This window comes from Mustela nivalis (assembly GCF_964662115.1).
Source record: "Mustela nivalis genome assembly, chromosome: 3".
NCBI lineage: Eukaryota > Metazoa > Chordata > Mammalia > Carnivora > Mustelidae > Mustela > Mustela nivalis.
The window spans coordinates 56599107-56619687 of NC_139022.1; the positions used below are offsets into that span (position 1 = coordinate 56599107).

Genomic DNA, 20581 nt, shown 5'->3' on the forward strand with positions numbered 1-20581 from the left:
AAGCAGGCTCCCTGCTGAGCTAAAAGCCCAATGTGGGGCTCGATCCCAAGACCCTGAGATCATGACCTGAGCTGAAGGCAGAGGCTTTAACCCCCTCTCCACTCAGTGGGGAGCCTGCTTCACTCTCTCTGCCTGCTGCTCTGCCTACTTGTGATCTCTCTCCCTCTGTCAAATAAGTAAATAAAATATTTTTTTAAAAAAAGGAATCCAAAGTAAAAATGATGTCTGTTTTGTAAAAAGCTCAAAAAAATTAAAAAAAAAATGTAGAATGGATATTAGTTACAAGATCACTTAAAAACCACACTAGATAGAATTTCTGCGTCACTGCTGAAGGAATTTGTTTACATCAAATTTATCTGGTCAATTTGATCCACTGGATCAGCATGAAGTGAGGCATTTCTAAAAATTGTGCTGTGTGAGTATGTGGGTATGTGTGTAAGCATGCAGATATGATGCCTTAAATTATGGATAATACTTCAGATTATCATCACCATTTAATCACGGGATAACTCTGTGACTTTAAGAAATTCTGTTGGTAATCGATAAATACACATTCTAACAATGACATTTTAAGCTGAACACAATTCTAGAAGTTATTGCCAAGTAAAGACAATACTTGTAAAGCACATATATGCATTTTAGACATTATTAGAGTCAATTGTTCCACATATATTATTTCAAAGTCAAATTTTAATACTGTAAATGTTTGTGATCTCTTTTAGTACTACTTTTCACAGTTTGACCTGAAGAGCCCATGTGCCTGTATATACACATAGTGAGAAGCCCCAGGGAGAGCAACCTGAACTCCCTCAAACAAGGTGGGCCGGGGGCCTGGAGGGCTACTGGATCCACTGATACTCTTCTAGCATGTGGCAACTTTGGAGAGAAGCCTGTTTTAACCTAGTGTCTGGTATGAAGATTATGACCTTCTAACTCCCAGTGTGATCCTTGCCACAATGATGCATTATTATTTACATAACCTCTATTCTGGTCTTACTTCACCTGAACTCAAAAACTTCAGCTAGTTTTGCACATTTTACTGATGATTTTCAGTGTGCTCTGACTTTGTCTGCCCTTCTACTGGAACACAGTGCTTTAGCCACAAGATACAAAGCAAGGATACAAGTTACCAGATACAAGTAGGGATTGACTCATTTCAATTCACTGGGCTCTATATGAAATCTGTCTCTAACACACATTGTCCTAAAAATGAATGACAACTTAGAAGGTTTATTATCATTAAAAATACATGTCAATGCCTCTGCTAATATTTTGTCACATAAAACAAAACAAAAAAAAAAATGAAATCAGGACTGAGATAGTTAAGAAATGTATAGAAAATGAACTCAGAATACCAAATCATAAGCTAGCTGAAAAAGTTGGGTCAGAAAGGCTGATTCTGTGACTAGAATGAAAGTAAACAGGAGAGAGGAGAAGAGAGGAAACAGATGCAAAGGTTAACATAGGGCAGAAGACCAGAGCAATGGAATTCCGCAGCTTAAAAAATAGATGGGAATGGTGGGGGCGCCTGGGTGGCTCAGTGGGTTAAGCCGCTGCCTTCGGCTCAGGTCATGATCTCAGGGTCTTGGGATCGAGTCCCGCATCGGGCTTTCTGCTCAGCGGGGAGCCTGCTTCCCTCTCTCTCTCTCTGCCTGCTTCTCCGTCTACTTGTGATTTCTCTCTGTCAAATAAATAAATAAAATCTTAAAAAAAAAAGTAAAAATAGATGGGAATGGTAATGAGTCAATAACTAAAATGGTCTGAAATTATAGGATTGAATTTGTCTGAAAGAAAGGTAGAATAGGAAGTGGATTCTTTCTCCAATTTGTATTTCCACATAAATATTGTACATTTGTACATGTCCAATGTCAGATTTGCTGAGTGGAAAGTTTGAAAGTAATCTGTGTATTTTAATTGCACAGTTAGTTGACCATAGTGCCTTAATAAGATCATCATCAGTTTCAGCTATGTGCTCACTGAGTGCCTTTGCTTAAAATGAGTAGGATCTGGAAGGTTACCAATTTTAACACTTGGTAGATTAGTACTTGCGATCAATATTGATACCACTAAGAAACTGCAGTCTATAAATGAGATAATCTATGTCAAGAATGGAGCACTCTAAATGGAGCACAGTAAAAATCCAATGCATCTTAGTTATTATTATCATTATTCTTTTTTTTAAATTAAATTTATTTATTTTCAGCATAACAGTATTCATTATTTTTTCATCCCACCCAGTGCTCCATGCAATCCGTGCCCTCAATAATACCCACCACCTGGTACCCCACCAGGTGAAAACAAATTCTTTTTTTTTTTTAATTTTTAATTTTTTATAAACATATATTTTTATCCCCAGGGGTCTATGAATCGCCAGGTTTCTTTTTATTGGTAGATTCCAAGAATCTTCAACACATGAATATTTTCTTTTGAGAAACACATTTTCATAATCATAGGTCTGGAATTTCTTTAATTGAAGAAACTGGAAATCTTTCTTTAACTGAATTGTTTCTTTCATTGAAGAAACACAGAATTTCTTCATGTAATAACAGAGGGATAGAAGAAAAGAGGAAAGGAACATGGAAATGTTAAATGAGTAAAGAGATGATAAAAAAAAGGAATTATAATTGAAAGAGACAATGGACCCCGGGAAACGATCTGAGGGATTCAGAGCGAAGGAGAGAGAGTAGAGGGGGTAACAGGGTGATGGGTATTCAGGAGGGCATGTGCTATGATGAGCACTGTGTGTTAAACTTAACTGATGAATCACTGAACACCAAAAAAAAAAAAAAAAAAAAAAGGTCTGTTTCCTCTAGTAAAAAACAAAACAACAACAAAAACAAAGAAACACTTCATATTGTAAAGAATTTTGTCCTAAGTAAAAAAAATAAATTAGGAACCAAAGTGAATTTTAAAAAAATGAAAGAAAGAAAAGAAATGTTATTTAATTTATTTTTTTTTATTTTATTTATTTATTTGACAGAGAGCACAAGCAGGCAGAGAGGCAGGCAGAGAGAGAGAGAGGAGGAAGCAGGCTCCCCACTGAGCAGAGACCCCCCATGCAGGGCTTGATCCCAGGACCCTGGGATCATGACCTGAGCTGAAGGCAGAGGCTTTAACCTATTGAGCCACCCAGGCGCCCCAAGAAATGGTATTTTAAAGATACCGTACAAAACAGGGATACTCTCAAAGTGGTTACAGAAATGCTGATTCAGAAGGGTGTGCACTGGGTAGATAAAGAACAGAGTCACCAGTGAAATACAGAAATATTAGTAAGACGTAAATAGCAAGGTCTGGCTAAAATGAAATTTTTGGATTGGGTACCACATGATCATGAAAGAGTTGATAATGCATTGTCTTAAGGTCCCTCCCCAACTTTTAGTAATAAAGTTCTCTTTGACCAGACCCAAGACAATATACTTCTTTCTGAGGTCTAGACTAGAGGTCAGTTCAACAGGATCCCTTGTTTTTAGAAGAGAGAGTGAGGCCTTTTTATACTGATTCTGAAATTGTTGTTTATTCTACTTTTGCTCACTTATCCTGAACAACTATCTTCGTGCAAAAATCATGACAGCTGTTCCTTCCAGGTAGCTTCATTTATTTTATTTTAGTTTATTTTAGTTTTCTTATCCCAAAGTAAATCATTCTCTTCTTTATTGGATTGGGCTATAGGTTCACTCTTTCTCTAAGGTACACTGGTGAATTCTTGACCCTTAGCTATTAATGTTCTGTGCTTACTGAGGACTGAACCCCAGACATCCCTGATAAAGAGATCTTTCATGATTGCTGTTCTCTTTTAGTAACACATAATTGTACCCTAATGGATTTCAAGATGTGGAGATGAAACTTTATCACTAGGTAGGTATCAGGTGACATTGGGACTAATTTCATTATATGTCACTATATTTCATTATAATGACACATGTAGGTATTAGGAGCTTTTGTAATGGTGAAGACATTAAAGTGGAAAAGTTAAAAAAATTATTTTTAAAAAAATATAAAGTTAGAAAGTCTAATAATGTCTCAGAAGCATAGGACTATAATGTAGTACCAGGAGTTGAGTGGCAAGACTTCTAGAAGTAGACTGATAATGGCAGAAACAAGTATTTCCAGACACTGGATGAGGCTTGACAATAGCATTCAATCAGAATCTAATCTTGAGCCAGATGAAAACTGGATGACCATTCCACAAGGATCTCAAGCTTGAGTTTTTTGAGAAATTGCTCTCCTCTGCCGAGGCAGAGATGTATAACCCATAGCATGGTATTTTATCAAATACATAGACTCAGAATTTCAGAACTGAAAGGGATGCAGAAGATGAGGGAGTTCAATTCTTACACGTTATAGACTGGGGGAAAGAAGCTACTGGGATTAAGGGTGTTGGCTAAAATAATTCAGCTAACTGGGACGCACCTGGGTAGCTAATATTTACTAAACATGTCTCACTTTAAAGAAAAAGAGTTCCATTTCTGAAACACTTCCAAGGCATTTTATCTATGAAATATCCTCAAGCTAAGATAAAGGAATTAAGCAAGAATGGATAAGTGGTACTTAAGGACTCCACTTACGCAGGAAGTTCATTCTCTTAATGGGAGGTGAATGCATGGGATGGAGGCATATCCATTCCAAACTATTTAGCTTGCTTTTCTAATAATAGCTTGTCGTTCCTGCTTGGATACAGGGCTAAGTAGTAAAGTAACTATGTGGAATAATGCATGATAATAACCTATTAGATGGTAGGTCCTTGGAAGACTGCTGGTCTCTCCTAATCTTTCCCTCTGGAGAGAGCCTTCTACACTTCATGAGCTCAGCTTGTCCTGGTGGTTTCCTGCTTCAATAAAAAACAGGTTAACCATCGATCCTAGGGGAACCAGTGTATTGTTACAAGCTACATCCCACTAATTGGAAAAGTCCTTCAGAAAGACAGTCGTAGAGTGGATTTCCATTCACTGCACTCTCTTAGGAAGGTAAAGGAGAAAGCATGCACGTTATCTACTATTCCAGCCACAGTTTTGGATAATGGATCCTTTCCTTATGGAAGCATGCCTGGAACCATTGCCAAATCTTATGAAAAGCAAAGAAATAACATGTTTAATGATAAAAACATAGTTCACGAAGTTTGTAAGCAAGTAGTCAACGGTATCATACTCTTCCACCCTTTAAGAGTGTTCTGAACATAAGTTAAAGGCCACCTTCCTGAATTTCTCACTGTCTAGAACAAAAATGAATCAAGGAAATCAGAGGACACACACCAATAATTTTGCAAAAATGTACATAGATAGTGTAATAACTATTTTGCCCATGAAGCTGGTTTGATCATCACCTTATGGTTCTTTGTTCTAAATGATATTAAGGGGACAGATGAGATTTTGCTGAGATTATGTCATGGCACCCAAGGTGACCAAGAATGGGTGATGACTTGGGGATTCGTTTCTAAAGTTAGGGAATTTTCATGTAGTCAAAATCACTTGGAAAATCCCTTAGGAGAGTGGAGAGTGCAGTCTCTTAATAGATACAACACAGCATTGTTGTTTCCTTCACCTTGGAACAGACTGCTGTCAGTTTCATCATTTGGGCCACATTGTTTAAAAAAAAAAAAGTTATTTCTACACAGCTGGACTGTATAGTTATATAAAAAAAGGTTATTTCTGTACATTTGAAATGCTGCAGCAAATGAGCTGGAAACAAGCACAAGAGGCAAATAGGAAAAAGAGTAGAGGGAACAGCAGACCGGGGTCTTGCGTTCGCTTTAGTTTTAACGAAGCTAATACACAGCTCCTTTGTTGTTGTCTTTGTTTTTGTTTTAGTACCACCCGTACTATAAATGCAGGTCTTTTTTTTTTTTTTTTTTAAAGATTTTATTTATTTATTTAATAGAGAGAGAGAGAGATCACAAGTAGGCAGAGAGAGGAGGAAGAAGGCTCTCTGATGACCAGAGAGCCGGATGCGGGGCTCGATCCCAGGACCCTGAGACCATGACCTAAGCCGAAGGCAGAGGCTTAACCCACTGAGCCACCCAGGCGCCCCTATAAATGCAGGCTTAAAGTCACTTGACAGTATTCAGTAAAAAGATGATCCTCCAAATTAAACAGAAAATGCATACCTGGAATTCTAGAGAATTCTGGAGTTTCTTCAAAACAAAATTCAAGTCACCAAATGCCCCCTAGAGAACTCATGCTTCCTTGAAATCCTAATCTCAGAATATCAGGACTCTCCAGTTACAGACACACTGATATAAAATAATCTCCACTCAAAAAGCACTAACACCTTGAGCAGTCATGGCAAATGTCTATCTGTTTAGCAGAAATCAGTGAAATAGGGGCACTGCTGATGCAGACACAATCCGCACAGAGGTTTTCCTGGAGGCTGTTGAAAGCTGGCTTAACAGACACGCCTCAGTGTTAAATAAACGAGGAAAAAAAAAAAAAGCCTGCCTTCAAAAAAGAATTCCTTTTGAAGCTGTCACCATAGCGAGTTAGCCTCTTTTGATTTCGTATTCACTGCTATGGGACTAGAAATTACTGGCTTCCATTTGTCCTGTGGCAAGGAAGAGAAAATGCATTTATCCATCTTGCAAGAAGACGACTTTCACAAATGATGGCCTGTTCTGTTCCCAAAAGAGATCAAATGGAAGGCAGGCAGGCAGGCTCACCAACGTGCTTTTATAATTCCTCTGTGTGTATAGGATGTTATGGCATGACTAATGTCAGAGCACCTTACTGTTTCCATCCCTGATGAAAGCCAAAAAAATAACAATAAAAAATAAAAAATCTACAGTAAAGTTTAGGGTTTAACACGATTCTTCTCTGAGAATTATGAATCATTTCCAGAATCATATTTCTAAGGAAGTAAAATTAAAAGACAAAACCCAACAATCCTAGGTAAAGAGTATTTTTTTTAAATAGCAGTGAGTTTTTAAATTATTGATTGGTTCCTGAACTTTCTATTGAACTATAATATACAGAAAAATGCACAAATCAGAAGGCACAGCTTCAGGAATTCAAAAGACCTAATAAACCCTTGTAAACAACACCCATATTAAGAGGCAAAACCCCCCATTTGTGTCCCATTCCTGAGGCATTAAGTTTTAAAACTTTATGTTATGGATATGCTATATGCAAACATTTATTTGTCTTTCTGGAATTGTCTTTTAGCTAAAACCAGGCACATTTAACTAGTTGTCCACAAGCTTCAGGGGCTTTGGTTGGACTATTTAAAATATCACACCTGGTTACTAAGAAATATTTTTTCCTCTTTCTCTCAGGGAAAGTCCTTCAACTTCTTTACTGTATCTGTTTTTTAATATATATTCACTTTAAAAATGATAATTTAAATTTTCTTCTGCATTCTTCCAATTATTGTCTGTTCTCCCCACCGAGGGCTGACTGTCCCTGCAAAAGTCTAGGAGGCACACAGAAAATATTAGATAAAATAAATAATGGAATGAAAAGGGACTTTAAGATTTTGATCCAAAGATGCTGTTTTACTTATTTTTATTTATTATTATTATTTTTTACTTTTTAAAAAGGTTTTACTTATTAATTTAAGAGAGAGAGAGAGATAGTGAGAGACAGCACTATGGGAGGTGGGGTGGGAGGTGGGGTGGAGGGAGGGGGAAAAGCAGACTCCCCACTGAGTAGGGAGCCTGACCAAAGGCTCAAGTCCAGTACCCCGGGATCATGATCTGAGCCCAAAGCAGATGCTAAATGGACGAGGTGTCTCAGAGATACTCTTTTAAATTCAATTTGAAACAGAAAGTTAAAATTGTTTCTCATATAAAATGCTCCATTATGAATTTCTGAATCATTTTGAGAGTATTGTTTTAAATATATATAAAAGGTTAACCTTTCACTCCTGTTGGAATTCTCAACTCCTTTGTGCAACATATTCTCCCCCCAACCCCCGCCTTTTATTTAGCTCAAAACTCTAATTGCTCAGGAATGATAAACAAAAAGAGGCAACACTATCCTACTTTGTTCTGAAAACAGGAAGTTTATATTCTGCAAAAGCAGTAATTAAACTACAATATATGCCTTTGAAGCTCAATCTAAAATCAGTGGCTACATTTTCCACCCAACTGTCTTCATCAGCTTAAAATACTATTGTATGTTGTGCTTGGTTCTTCAATGAAAAAATTAATCTGAAGTATCTAATCTACATATAATTATGCATGCAAGTAGTTCGTGGTATTAACTAGGGAATACACTTAGAACATTATAGCCCATATATTTGATTTAGCATTAATTTTCAGTCATTCAATATGTTTATGTTGAGTTGTGACTAAAGTAACATTTATAAAGCACTTTAGAGTTAAGAGGTGGTGTATAAGTACTAAGTATCACTTCTACGTTAAGAAAAAACACTGAACCCTTCGGTGACCCAAATTATCTCTCAAAATTCCCTCAGTCCTTAAGCAAGTCTTTTCACTGTAATATAAAGTGTTAGGGTAGAAGGGACGCTGGTTACTGACCAGATTTTATTTTCCTTTTAGTTATTTCTAGGTGGTATGTTACACCTAAGTTGGGGAAACAAGAATAAGAAAGACTTGAAAAAAAAAAAAAAAAAGAGGCTAGGGAAGTGTGGAGAGGAGAAATATTCCTATAATAAGAAAAACTCTTGAAAGTTTTCAAAGAGAGAGAAAATAAGAATTAATAGGTAATGAAAAGAAATGGAGAGCAGGATGAAGGGTTTCCAAATTGGATAAAAAGGGGAGTAATGTTTCTGCTGGCAGAAAGAGGGAGTTTTGTGGGGTCTCTTTCAGGTCCAGAGAATTATATTTTTCTTTCTTATTTTATTCTTCTTTTTATTTTTTATTTTATTTTATTTTATCTTATTCTTCTTTTTCTTTTTTTTTTTTTTAAGATTTTATTTATTTATTCGACAGAGAGAGATCACAAGTAGGCAGAGAGGCAGGCAGAGAGAGAGGGAGGATCAGGCTCCCCACCAAGGAGAGAGCCAGGTACGGGGCTCGATCCCAGGACCCTGGGATCATGACCTGAGCCGAAGGCAGCGACTTTAACCCTCTGAGCCACCCAGGCACCACTGAATTATATTTTTCTAACAATATTTTGTAAATATCACTAAATACTATAATTGAATCATTATTATCAAATGCTTTTTGGTCATGCATTTATTTAGGGTTATCTTTTCCATTTTACGAGTAAGACAGTCAACTAATATTCAAGGGAATTAATAGTAAATGGGAAATGGAAGGTGCAAATCCTAGCATATCTCTTTACAAACTTCTACCATTTGCCAGAATTCCTAGGACACAGTGAGCAAACATAAACATGGAAGGCAATGAAGGAGAGCCGTGAGGGACAGGGTGAAGGGTAGGAAACCTGCTAGAATATGTATGAAATATGTGAAAAATGCCTTGAAGCACGTCTGGACCCAACTAGATGTCAAAGAAACTTAATTGCATCTTCTCATTTTTATGTGAGCTGATGGGCAAGTAACTTTATTCCTCCTCTCAATTTCTTTCAGTTAAAAAATGAAATGTTATCTGCTATTAATTTAAAGGGAATTAATTAGTTGAGACTATGGAGCCGTGACCGACTTCAAAAGAGGAGTTAGTAATTATAAGTGATTACAAAACCATGAGTTGCAAAGGAATAAATGAAGGTAAAGCATAAGGTTTTCTTGAAAAACAACTAGAAAATAAATTCGAAATGCAACAAAACTAAATGGTATTAGGGGACGTTCTTTTTTCCTAAAAAAGACATCACTTAAACTGAATATTATATTGCTTAATGTTAAGTTGCTTTTAAAACAGAGATAAAAAACACATTTTAGAGATAAAAAACATTCTTTAAAAAACACATTTTAGTGGGATGCCTGGGTGGCTCCGTCAGTTAAGCCGCTGCCTTAGGCCCTGGTCATGATCCCAGGGTCCTGGGATCAAGTCCCGCATCGAGCTCCTTGATTGGCAGAGAGCCTGCTTCTCTCTCCACCTCTGCCTGCCACTCTGTCTGCTTGTGCGCTTGCACACTGTCTCTCTCTCAATCTGGCAAATAAATAAATAAATAAAATCTTAAAAAAAATTAAAAAACACATTTTACAGACAAAAACATTCTTTAAAAAACACATTTTAGAGATTAAAAAACATTTTAAAGGTATATGAATATAGCCTTTAAAAAAGAAATAATACTACAGTGCTTTATAGGTCTTCTCATAACCAAATGAATGAAAATGTAATTCCTGATCCTTTATGGCTATATTTAGGTATAAAAACAAACAGGTGTCCCATGGAATGAATGAGATGAATAAGGATCATTAGTTTTCCATACTGAGGATGATTAACAAAGTTGAGATGCAGGAAGCTGGGGAATCAAGGAGCTCACATTTATGCGAAGAGATCGGCAAGAGCAAAAAAATATTGCAGGATAATGGGCTGCTTTTGGATCATTGGGGAGGTATTGAATAGACCTAAAATCATGCCCATGACTCACATCAAGCTGCTTGTGTATAATGAAGGGTAGACAAGAACATGAAGAACATCCGATTACAATTCTTCTGAAATCAATGGGATGATCAAGCGACCTGATATAGAAATATCCCTGCTTGATAAGGGAAGTCAAGTACTTCATACATCAGGATGAAAAGGCATAAATAAGATGAGGTAAACGGCTCCATCTTTATACATGTTTATTCTGTTGTGCGTGAATGAGTTCATCCCTCCCAGTTCCTGGTGGTTCACTGTTTGTTTCATATAGTCAGGAAATGAACTTTGGCTCCTATACAAACTAGAAATCCAATGCAAATTAAATTTTTCTGGTTTTTAATAGCATTGGAATAGCAGCTCTATCACCTTAGGCAAATCACTTAACCTTTCTGAGTATCGATCCCTCATTTCTGTAAAATGGAGAGGTTGGGCCGGATGAGCCCGTCTGGCACCCTGTTTCTTACCTGATCATGCTGGAGACTCAGTCTCTGGAGTTAGAAACATGTACTTTAAAAACACGTTAGTACACAACACAGAAGACCTATGGTTTTTACTCCTTTCCTCTCAGAAGAAAAGAAAAGAAAGTTATGATTTTCTTTTTAACAATGCCTTCTCAGCCGTATTTCCATCTCTGCATCTGCAGAAGTCTAAGAGACTACAGAATTTTGTGCAGTTGGAATGTCACCTGCTTGTCAATCATTTCTCTCTCGGAATTGGTTTCATGGTCTCTGCCTTCCTCTCACGCTCTAGTCCCTCTCAGTCCATATATTCCACTTAAAAATAAAAATGTAAAAAACGGGGAGGATATAACTTATTTTTGCTCACCCTTCAAATAATTTCATCTAGATTAAGTGTAAAGAAGGAACATTTGCATAACTATATATAGAAAGGGGGATCTCCAAGAAAGTCCTCTCTGCATTGTAAGTGGATTCTACTATTACAACTCCTTGAAATCCAAACACCAGATTTTATGAAAAAGTTAAGAATAAACTCTTCTTCAAATTTCTAAGTGAAATCAAGAAAGTGCTAGAATACCAGGCAGTAATTAAATGCATTTTCTTCTTTCAAAGCTTCCCCTTTCTTAAGAGAATTGAGATTTAATTATACTTATTTTGGTAAGTGCAAATTATTCTACTCATGTCCCAAGCCCCAGGAGATTGCCCTGACACACCCGTAGTATAGGGGGAAAAATGTAGAAGTAACTTCAATTCTTACAAGAAAATCTGAGCCTCAGTTTTTAAACTTTAGTTCGCATCAAAATAAACTGGGCAACTCATTAAATCAGAATTCTGGGCTTACTGATACACTAGTAACATATTGTCTCTGGGGAAAAATATTCACATGTGTGTACATATGGATTTAATATAGTTTTCATTAATATATATGATGTGTAGCACATAATAAATAATAAAATATATACTATTCTTTGCTGTAAATTCCCTATTAGTTCAAGGTCACAGAATTCTTTCCTTAGTTTTTTCCTGAACTTTTCCATAGCCAATGGATGGTTTTAATGGATGAGTGAGTAATTCAGACAAGAATGTTTGCTGATGGGGTGCCTGGGTGGCTCAGTGGGTTAAAGCCTCTGCCTTCAGCTCAGGTCATGATCCCAGGGTCCTGGGATTGAGCCCCGCATCGGGCTCTCTGCTCAGCGGGGAGCCTGCTTACCCCCTTTCTCTCCGCCTGCCTCTCTGCCTACTTGTGATCTCTCTCTGTCAAATAAATAAATAAAATCTTAAAAAAAAATTAAAAAAAAAGAATGTATGCTGATGTTCTCATTTATTGAAACAACAAAGATACATGTTGTCAATGCATCTGCTTGTCAATAAAGTGGGCAAAGTCTTTGCTGCACTGGTTAAGAGTTCTAATATTGTAAAGATATTTCCTCAAATTTTTAGACTATTCACAATAATCTGCCTAACACTTTTTCCATAATTTTCTCTCTCTCTCTTTAAAAAGATTTATTTATTTATTTTAGAGGGAGAGAGAGAGAGAGAGAGAGAGAGAACAAGCACAAGTGAGAAGAGCAGGGGAGGGAGAGAGAGAATCTCAAGTGGACTCCATGCTGAGTGTGGAGCCCATGCTGGGAGCTTGGTCTCACAACCCTGAGATCACAAGCTGAGCTGCAACCAACAGTCAGAAGCTTAAAGGACGGCACCACCCAGGTATCCCTCCATTGTTTTCTTAAATCTAAACAACCTGTGGTTGATTCCAAGCCATGGATGGGACGTTGCGGAACCCTGGGCTAGGGAGAGATGAGCGGTTAAACACTATTTTAGAGTATTCCCACTCTGTGGATGCAAGAGAAATAATGCCTTAATTATGCCCAAGAGCAGAATTAAAAAGATGTAGTAAAATAATTAGGAAGTGATAATTTTTGAGTAACTACTGCCTTCATTTTTAGGGATGGTTATAATCAGCAGACAACTCAAAAAACATCCGAAAATTAACACCTGGGTCTTGTGCGTCAGCATGAGCCTGCTCTAACCCACCAGCGCCTCCCCTCTACTTTTTGTGCATCTGACTCAGTACCTGGTTGGAACCAGGAATTTTCACTTCAAAAAGCACCCCAAGGAGATTCTGGCTCAGGTATTCCTTAGATTAAATTCTGAGAAACCCTGACTTCTCAGGATTTAGGAAAAAGAGTATGTACTTTAGAGGTAATTCTATTAAGGCCCTCCAGCTAATTCCAATCCTTTTAATGAAATAATAAGAGAAGCTGTTTATTTAAGTAAACAATGGGCAAAATTTTTCAAGTGTGAAAACATCTAGTGGAGGTAAGGATATGAGGCTCGCTCGTTCGCTTGGATTGTAAATGGGAAAAACTGTTTTGTTGGGTAATTTAGTGGAATCTGTTAAGGCTTTAACACCACACGACCCAAAAACCCCATTTCTAGAAATCTACCCTGCAGGAGCAACACATCGTTACTTAAAACACTGCTTACATTAAAGTTCACTGCGGCATCACTCATGATAGCAAAAAGCTCAGAACTTAAATGTCTTGAGTAGGGAACGGGATATATAAATTTTAGTATATCTGCACAACAGAATACTAGGCAGCTATTATAAATAATGGAAGAGCTTTACATGGTCTGCCTTAGAAATATACCCAGGGTACATCGTTAAATTAAAGACAACAGCAGATGCAGCTCTGTGAAGAGAGAGGTCTGATTTTTGCCCCAAAAAGAAAAAGTGCATAGATACACATCTGGGGTTTCTGTGTTTATACAGAGAGGTTAGTTAGGATAAGCATGTGAAAATTAGGCAGATATAAATGATAGTTACCTGGAGGTAGGAGTCCAGGGACAGAGGGGGATAGAAATGAAAAGGGTATCATACACATGTAATCTATATAGATTTTCTTCAGCAGTTTCACTGAGGTGTAATTCACATAACATACAATTTACCCCTTTAAAGTGTGTAAGTCTTTGGTTTTTAGCACATGGAGATGTGTAACTGTCACCTCATATTACAGGTTTTTGAATCGTAAGGTGTGGTGAGTGATTTTTTTTTTTTACTGTGTGTGTTTTTTTTTAAGGTTTTTCTGTATTTTCCAAAAGATGAAAAGTAAAGTTTGGGGGGGGGGGTTATTTTAATGGGTAAGTATTCAGATATATCCAGAGTCCTCACACCCTTGTTTTTATTTTAACTGAGAACTCAAGTGTTAGAGAATAGGTTTTTTTGTTCTAATAGAAGTATTTGCAATTCTAAAGTCTGAAAAGCTCTGGAATCCTAAGGTTTTTTTTTTTTTAAATAGTGTTTGGCAGCAAAATTTGGTCTAAATGGATGTGATGCTATTTATGGTCTTCATTTATCCCTTGTAGAGTAACTATTTGAACATTTTTCTATAGGAATACAAGCATATATGATTAGGGATGGTGTCCCAGACTCCCAAAGGTGATATAATGATTTATGTGTCCCAATTCCTTTCTATCAGATTTAAAGTTCTTACTTCCAAGCTGCATCTATCCCACAGCACTTGAGTAACCTTGTGGCCTGATATCAAAAATAATAAAGAAATAAAAAATTGGAGTCAGAGAGGGAAGAAAGGAGACTTGAAGAGTGGCATGGGTATCAAGTCTTGGGAGAAAAGAGGGAAATGATGTAAAGTGTACCCTTCCTGGAACCACATTTCTGTATGTGTTGAGGATATGTCTGTTTAAGCAGGGCTGCTGTCCCTGCGTTGAGAACCCTGGAAAGACAGACCATGGTGAGAACTAACCTCATACTAACCATATATATATATATGTATACATATATATATATTAAAGATTTTACTTATTTGAGAGAGAGCACAGCATGAATGGGGTAGGGGGGCAGTGGAAGAGGGAAAAGCAGACTCCCCACTGAGGAGGGAGCCTGACCTGGGGCTGGATCTCAGGACCCTGAGATCATAACAGGATTCAAAAGGCAGATGCTTAACCAACTGAGCCACCCAGGTGCCCCTAACCTCCTATATTGTGGAAGGGGATTAGGCTTGTTGGACTAGGTGCACATCAGGGTCCTATTCAGGGAAGGCAAGGCTGTGTGCTAGTAATGTGATGTCTAGGTCTCTCTGTCCACGTAGAGAGGCTCATGGCTTTTAGGCAGCTCCCTGAGGCAGGGGAACAGTAACACTGTCCACATGTGCAATTTCAGAAGAGGTTCTTCTTTTTTTTTTTAATTTATTTTTTTAATTAACATATAATGTATTATTAGCCCCACGGGTACAGGTCTGTGAATCGTCAGGCTTACACATTTCACAGCACTCACCATAGCACATACCCTCCCCAATGTCCATAACCCCACCACCCTCTCCCTCCCCCCCTCCCCCTGGCAACCCTCAGTTTGATTTGTGAGATTAAGAGTCTCTTATGGTTTGTCTTCCTCCCGATCCCATCTTGTTTCATTGATTCTTTTCCGGCCCCCCAAACCCCCCATGTTGCATCTCCACTTCCTCATATCAGGGAGATTCAGAGGAGGTTCTTAAATATGGAAAGTAATCCAGAATGTTAGAAAATACATGGATTTAAACATGCCACCCACAGTAACCCTCACTTTGCAGAGGAGTAAAAGCACATGAGATGTATCTTCCTAGAGAGCATGCAGGAGGAAGCTGCTGGGAGGGGTTTAGAGAAAACACCAGAGGAAGCGGTGGGCCATGACCTTCCCCGCAATTTCCCCTCATCTCCGCTCTCTCCGCAATCAGGTATCAGGGAGTCAAGAGCACTCTCATGCTTCCACTAAAGTCAGAGTGGTCTGCTTTATACTGGAATGAAGTAATTTTAAGTGCAGCTGCCCTGCCACTGATCTATCTTCCATCTTGTTCAAAAATGCATTAGCAAGGGATTTTCCTGGGCTCACAATTTCAAAGCTTTTTGCAATAGCTAGCTTCCTGGCAGTAGTCTCGTTAAGAGGCAGAGACGCGGCAGAAGTCACAGTGGAATTAGAATGCCTCCAGAGCTTTCTGTGTTCCCTTCTGCCTGCCATTGTTTCCACTCTCTCGTGCTCATCCTTACAGTCCCTACAGCAGTGGTGAGCCAGGAACCTCCCATGCCTATATGGGTGAGTGTGGGGTGTACGCACTTGAACTCACACCCTGTGTCTAGTAACGCCCACCTCACTGGAAGGAAGCTGTTCAGAAGCTACACCTAACGGATCATAGGCTGGCATAAACAAAGAAGGTGAGAAGAAATCAAATCCGAAGGTCACCAAGTCCAGGCACTTGGTGACAGTCCTGGTGACACGGGGAGAGGGTCTGTATCCCTGACAATACCTGCTACTTTTCCTGTAAGCAACAAGAGCTGAAGGAGAATACATAGTTTACAGCTTGGAAATTCTGTCAACCCATAATGCTGATGACTTGGGCACAGGTCCTTTCCACCATTTTTAAGGATACCTGTTCCAACTTCAGTTAGTGAGTAAATGGGTTTCCCAAATGGAGAACTGAGTTAATGCTGAAGACCAAGAATCTAAAATCAGTAACTCTGCAAAGGAGAGGCCAGTTTTCTAAAGATTCCCATAAGCGAAAACACCCAGAAGAAATGTGGCAAATTTCTGTAACAAGCTCAGGAGAATTTTCTCTTTGGAACAAGACTCTATTGAAAAAACTTGTGTTGAAAAAAAAAAAAAAAAAAAAAGGACCAGGAAGAATCTCTAGTTCCTATTATTCTAATTTCCTTGAGGGAAGGGACAGTCTTGTAGTTTATCTTCTTATAAATGAACTATGAACAAAAAAAAATCTGTTGTGAAGAACAGTAAGCAGCTTAACTAAAAAAGTTCTAGTCACAACGTGACAGCTATGAACAACTCTATGTCTAAATCTAACAAGAAATTTTAACACCCTGGAAAAGTAACCAGCGCACTCTTTATATTAGGAGCAACTACGACCAAAAGGTCGGATTTAGGGCAATTTATGTCACCTTGAAGCCTTTTATAGGGACAATAATGATACCAGTTAACATTTACTGAGTACTTAGCAGGTACCTTTCTATGAACCATTATGATCCCATTTTATAGGTGAGGAGGAGGGCAGAGAGGTCTAGAAACTTTGTGAGGGTAACAGAACTAAAAACTACCTTTGCCAGGCCATCTGGTCTTTTAGAGTCAGATCACCTAACCCCTGGCACAATGTTATTGTTTATTTGGGATATTCATTTCTTTTTTTTTTTTTTTTAATCTTATTTTTAAGCAATCGCTACACCCAACATAGGGCTTGAACTCACAACCCAAAGATCAACAGTCTTATGCTCCATTAACCGAGCTGGTCAGGATCCCTGGGACAATCATTTCTAATCATATTGCATTATTTTTTCTGTGGAATATTATTTTATAAAAATCTAGGAAGTGTACAATTAAAAAAGAATTCATTCTGGCTTCCCGGAGCCTCAGTCCTGGGTCACCCTGGCATGCTAAAGTCCCGATCTTTTCTTCATACATAAGGTTAGTGATTTCCCACATGGTCAAGCTTAGAACTGAAGCCGAAGTTACTGCTTGGCTAATAAATGCTCTGAGTACTTTGCAGAATGAAGTCCTAGCAAAGCTGGGTACTGTCCAACCCCACCCTTCACCAATGTTCTCATCTCTTGCCACTTCTCTCTGCATTTCACACCCCAGTAGCACCAAATTACCAAAAGTTCCTTGTGGACATGAGGCATTTCACTCTCCTGTGTCTAGACACATGCTTTTACCCATCTGGAACAAGGCTTCCTCCTGCCCCTGCCTACCTGGGGGTTCCTGATCACGATTCAAATATCCTTGCTCTGTTTCCATCTGCCAAGAAGCCTTTTCTAGACACCTCCCTTCCCTTCCCAGCAAACCTGCACGCTCCTCCTCTCCACAGCCCCCGGAGCTGGTATAAATTTCTAGTATTGTCTAGAAATGCAGATTCTGTGCTTGTCTCTCCTGCTAACCTATACTCAACTTCCTGTGGACAGGAAGGTTAGGATACCCAGACCCAGCAAGGGTCTGACACTGTGCCTGATGTGGCGTTTAATAAAGATGGCTCTTTCGAAACGACACTTTTACAGCTTCACATTCTGTGCAATTTCCAAAACAAACAAAGACCAAACTGAAACAAAGATTTCATGTAATCCCACAGAACTCCCTAAAATCACTCTCAATTTTTTCCTACTAATAGATATCACAGTCCAAGACACACTCAGTCTGGCTTCTGATACTTTATCACATTCCAAAAAATTTTAAAAGATTTTTCTTCACTGTTGGCGTTTTATTAAAGAAAAGTACTAGATTTCTCACGTAAGGATATATATTCCCCATAAGGATAAATACTTACACCCTTAAGACAAGTATTTCCCTACTTTTCAGTAGTGTAGCAACTTCCTTCTACAGTTAGTCTGCTTCTGATATTTAATTTCTATACTTAAAAATATCATCAAAAGTTTGAACACTAAGTTCAAATTGAAAAACATCAAGATAATGGTTTTAACATTTTAAAGGAAGAAAAGGAATCACACAATTCTGACTTTCCTGCTTATTGACTATTTTCTTTCTTTCCCTTGTTCTTTCTAATACTTGGAAACAAGCACGCATACATACAGTTTCATGATTTGTTATTATATAGTCTATATAAATTTTTATGATTTGCTATTATACCATTTATTTAACTAGTCCCCTATTAGGGACCTTTGTTAAAGTTCCAGTTTTTCATATTAATAGTTAATGGGGCATAAACAACCATGGGTAGGTAGCTCATTTAAAAACAACAACTCTTTCTTTAGGATAAAAGCCTTCAGTAAGATTTTAATGTTCTATATAAAATCCATATAATATGACAAAGTTGCTTTTCAAAACACTGCACTAATTTAAAAAGCTTCCCAAACTGTACCAGATTAATTCAAACCCTGATAGTCCTACTTCCATAATTCCATTTCCACTCACCCCTGATTTAATAAATATAAAATGCTCTCTAGTTTTAGTGAGATTTGATATCTTCCCATGCGTTTTTTTATTTTCTAAGTCACATATAGCTTAAGGCACAAGATCTTATCTAAAATTACTGAAAAGATTACATGGCTGAAATTTTTTGTTTATATTTTTGTTATGTTTCAGTAAGGTTCATGAATTATAGTACCAGTAATCCTTCTAACTCATACCTCATATATACCTTCTTTTAGAAAAATGGTTCCCAAAAAAGTGAAAAATGAAAAATCTGTATAAAAATTCTTCATCAGTCTCTTAAAGAATAACTGTGTGTTTACCTATCAAATCTCAGAACTTTTAAATTATCCCTAGATTAAACATAAATTACAAAACAAAACTAATTCCTCACCAGTAATAAAATAAATTAGGACAGTAATAGATTTTAAAACTAGTCTCTATCATCCGTCTTCCCTAGGGTATCAGTGTGCTACCTGTTAGGACATATTACAAAGCTAGGAGGAATGTGGCCGAAAAGTGAAGTCCAGAGCTCCACAGAGGGACAGAAAGTGGGGCTAGGGAATGTGTGTGGGTATGGCCAGCTACTTTAGTTGTGGTGGGCAGGGAAAGCCTTCCTTGCCTTCTTGGGAAAATTACAGTCTTGATCAATATTTGGAAGTCAGCAGTGCCTGACTCTCTTCCTGTTCCGCTGATACCAACATGGTAACTTTTTAGAACAGATCACTTCTGTTTATTCCTCAAACACAAACATTTATTCCATTGTTTTCAACAAAACCCTATCTCAACACTACAGTTAACAACTTAAGTTTTAAGTCTCTGTTCCAAAAATGGAAAGCTATTTGTATACTATAACTCAAAGTGTATTTTTAATATAAAAACAAGCTTTATTTGGAAGTTAGCTTCATGGGCTGGTCCCTAGGAGCTTGTTTAGCTGATAATATATCTGATTGCAGTGCTAATGATAATTTTTCAATCATATAAAATTATCCTTCCTACTATCTTTTTCCAGAGAAAGACTGTATTTACTATCCCAGTCCTGAATACTGAGAATCTATGGAAACCACGACCACAGGAGGCACTCTCAGCAAAGGTCCCCAAGGATACCTCATGGACCGAGATGGACATGTACTTCAAGACTTAGTTGCCGGAGAGGAAGCTAATGTGTCTGGAGAGGAAAATGTATGAGGTTAGTTAGGAGAAATATAATGTTAAATTAGAGAACTCGGGGCAATATGTATAAGTCAGCAAGACATAGTGGAAAAGCTGATAAGCCAAGGAGAAGATTGCTTAATATTTACACTCCCGTGAACACTAAAGTGTGAACCTGGAAGGCAGTTGGAATTTGACTAAATGCAGCAGAAGGAAGAAGTACCAGTCTCGGTTGCCTTGGGAACAGGGCCCCTTCCTCATGTTAATGATTCTATAATAAGAAAAGGAGGATTTAATAGAGTACATAGTACAAACTTCCCGTTATAAAATAAAGTCACAGGGATTAATGTACAGCATAGGGAATATAGTCAATAATATTGTAGTAACTTTGTATGCTGACAGATGGTAACTAGACTTATCATGGGGATCATTTTATAATGTATAAAAATACTGAATCACTATGATGTCCACCTGAAATGAATAAGATATTGTATGTCAATTATACTTCAATTAAAAAAAAAAAGGGCATTGTCATCATGGGTAGACCAATGACACTTTAGCAGGTGTCAAACGAGTAGGTGGGGTCTGTGCGTCAGGGCAGCAGACGATGGA

The 20581-nt window shown here is 37.8% G+C and overlaps 1 protein-coding gene across 24 annotated transcripts in view; it reads right to left on the bottom strand.

The window, feature by feature from the left end:
* PAM (peptidylglycine alpha-amidating monooxygenase) overlaps positions 1-20581 on the bottom strand; it is a 116105-nt gene that overhangs the window by 68962 nt on the left and 26562 nt on the right. The gene's annotated exons all lie outside the window — the stretch shown is intronic.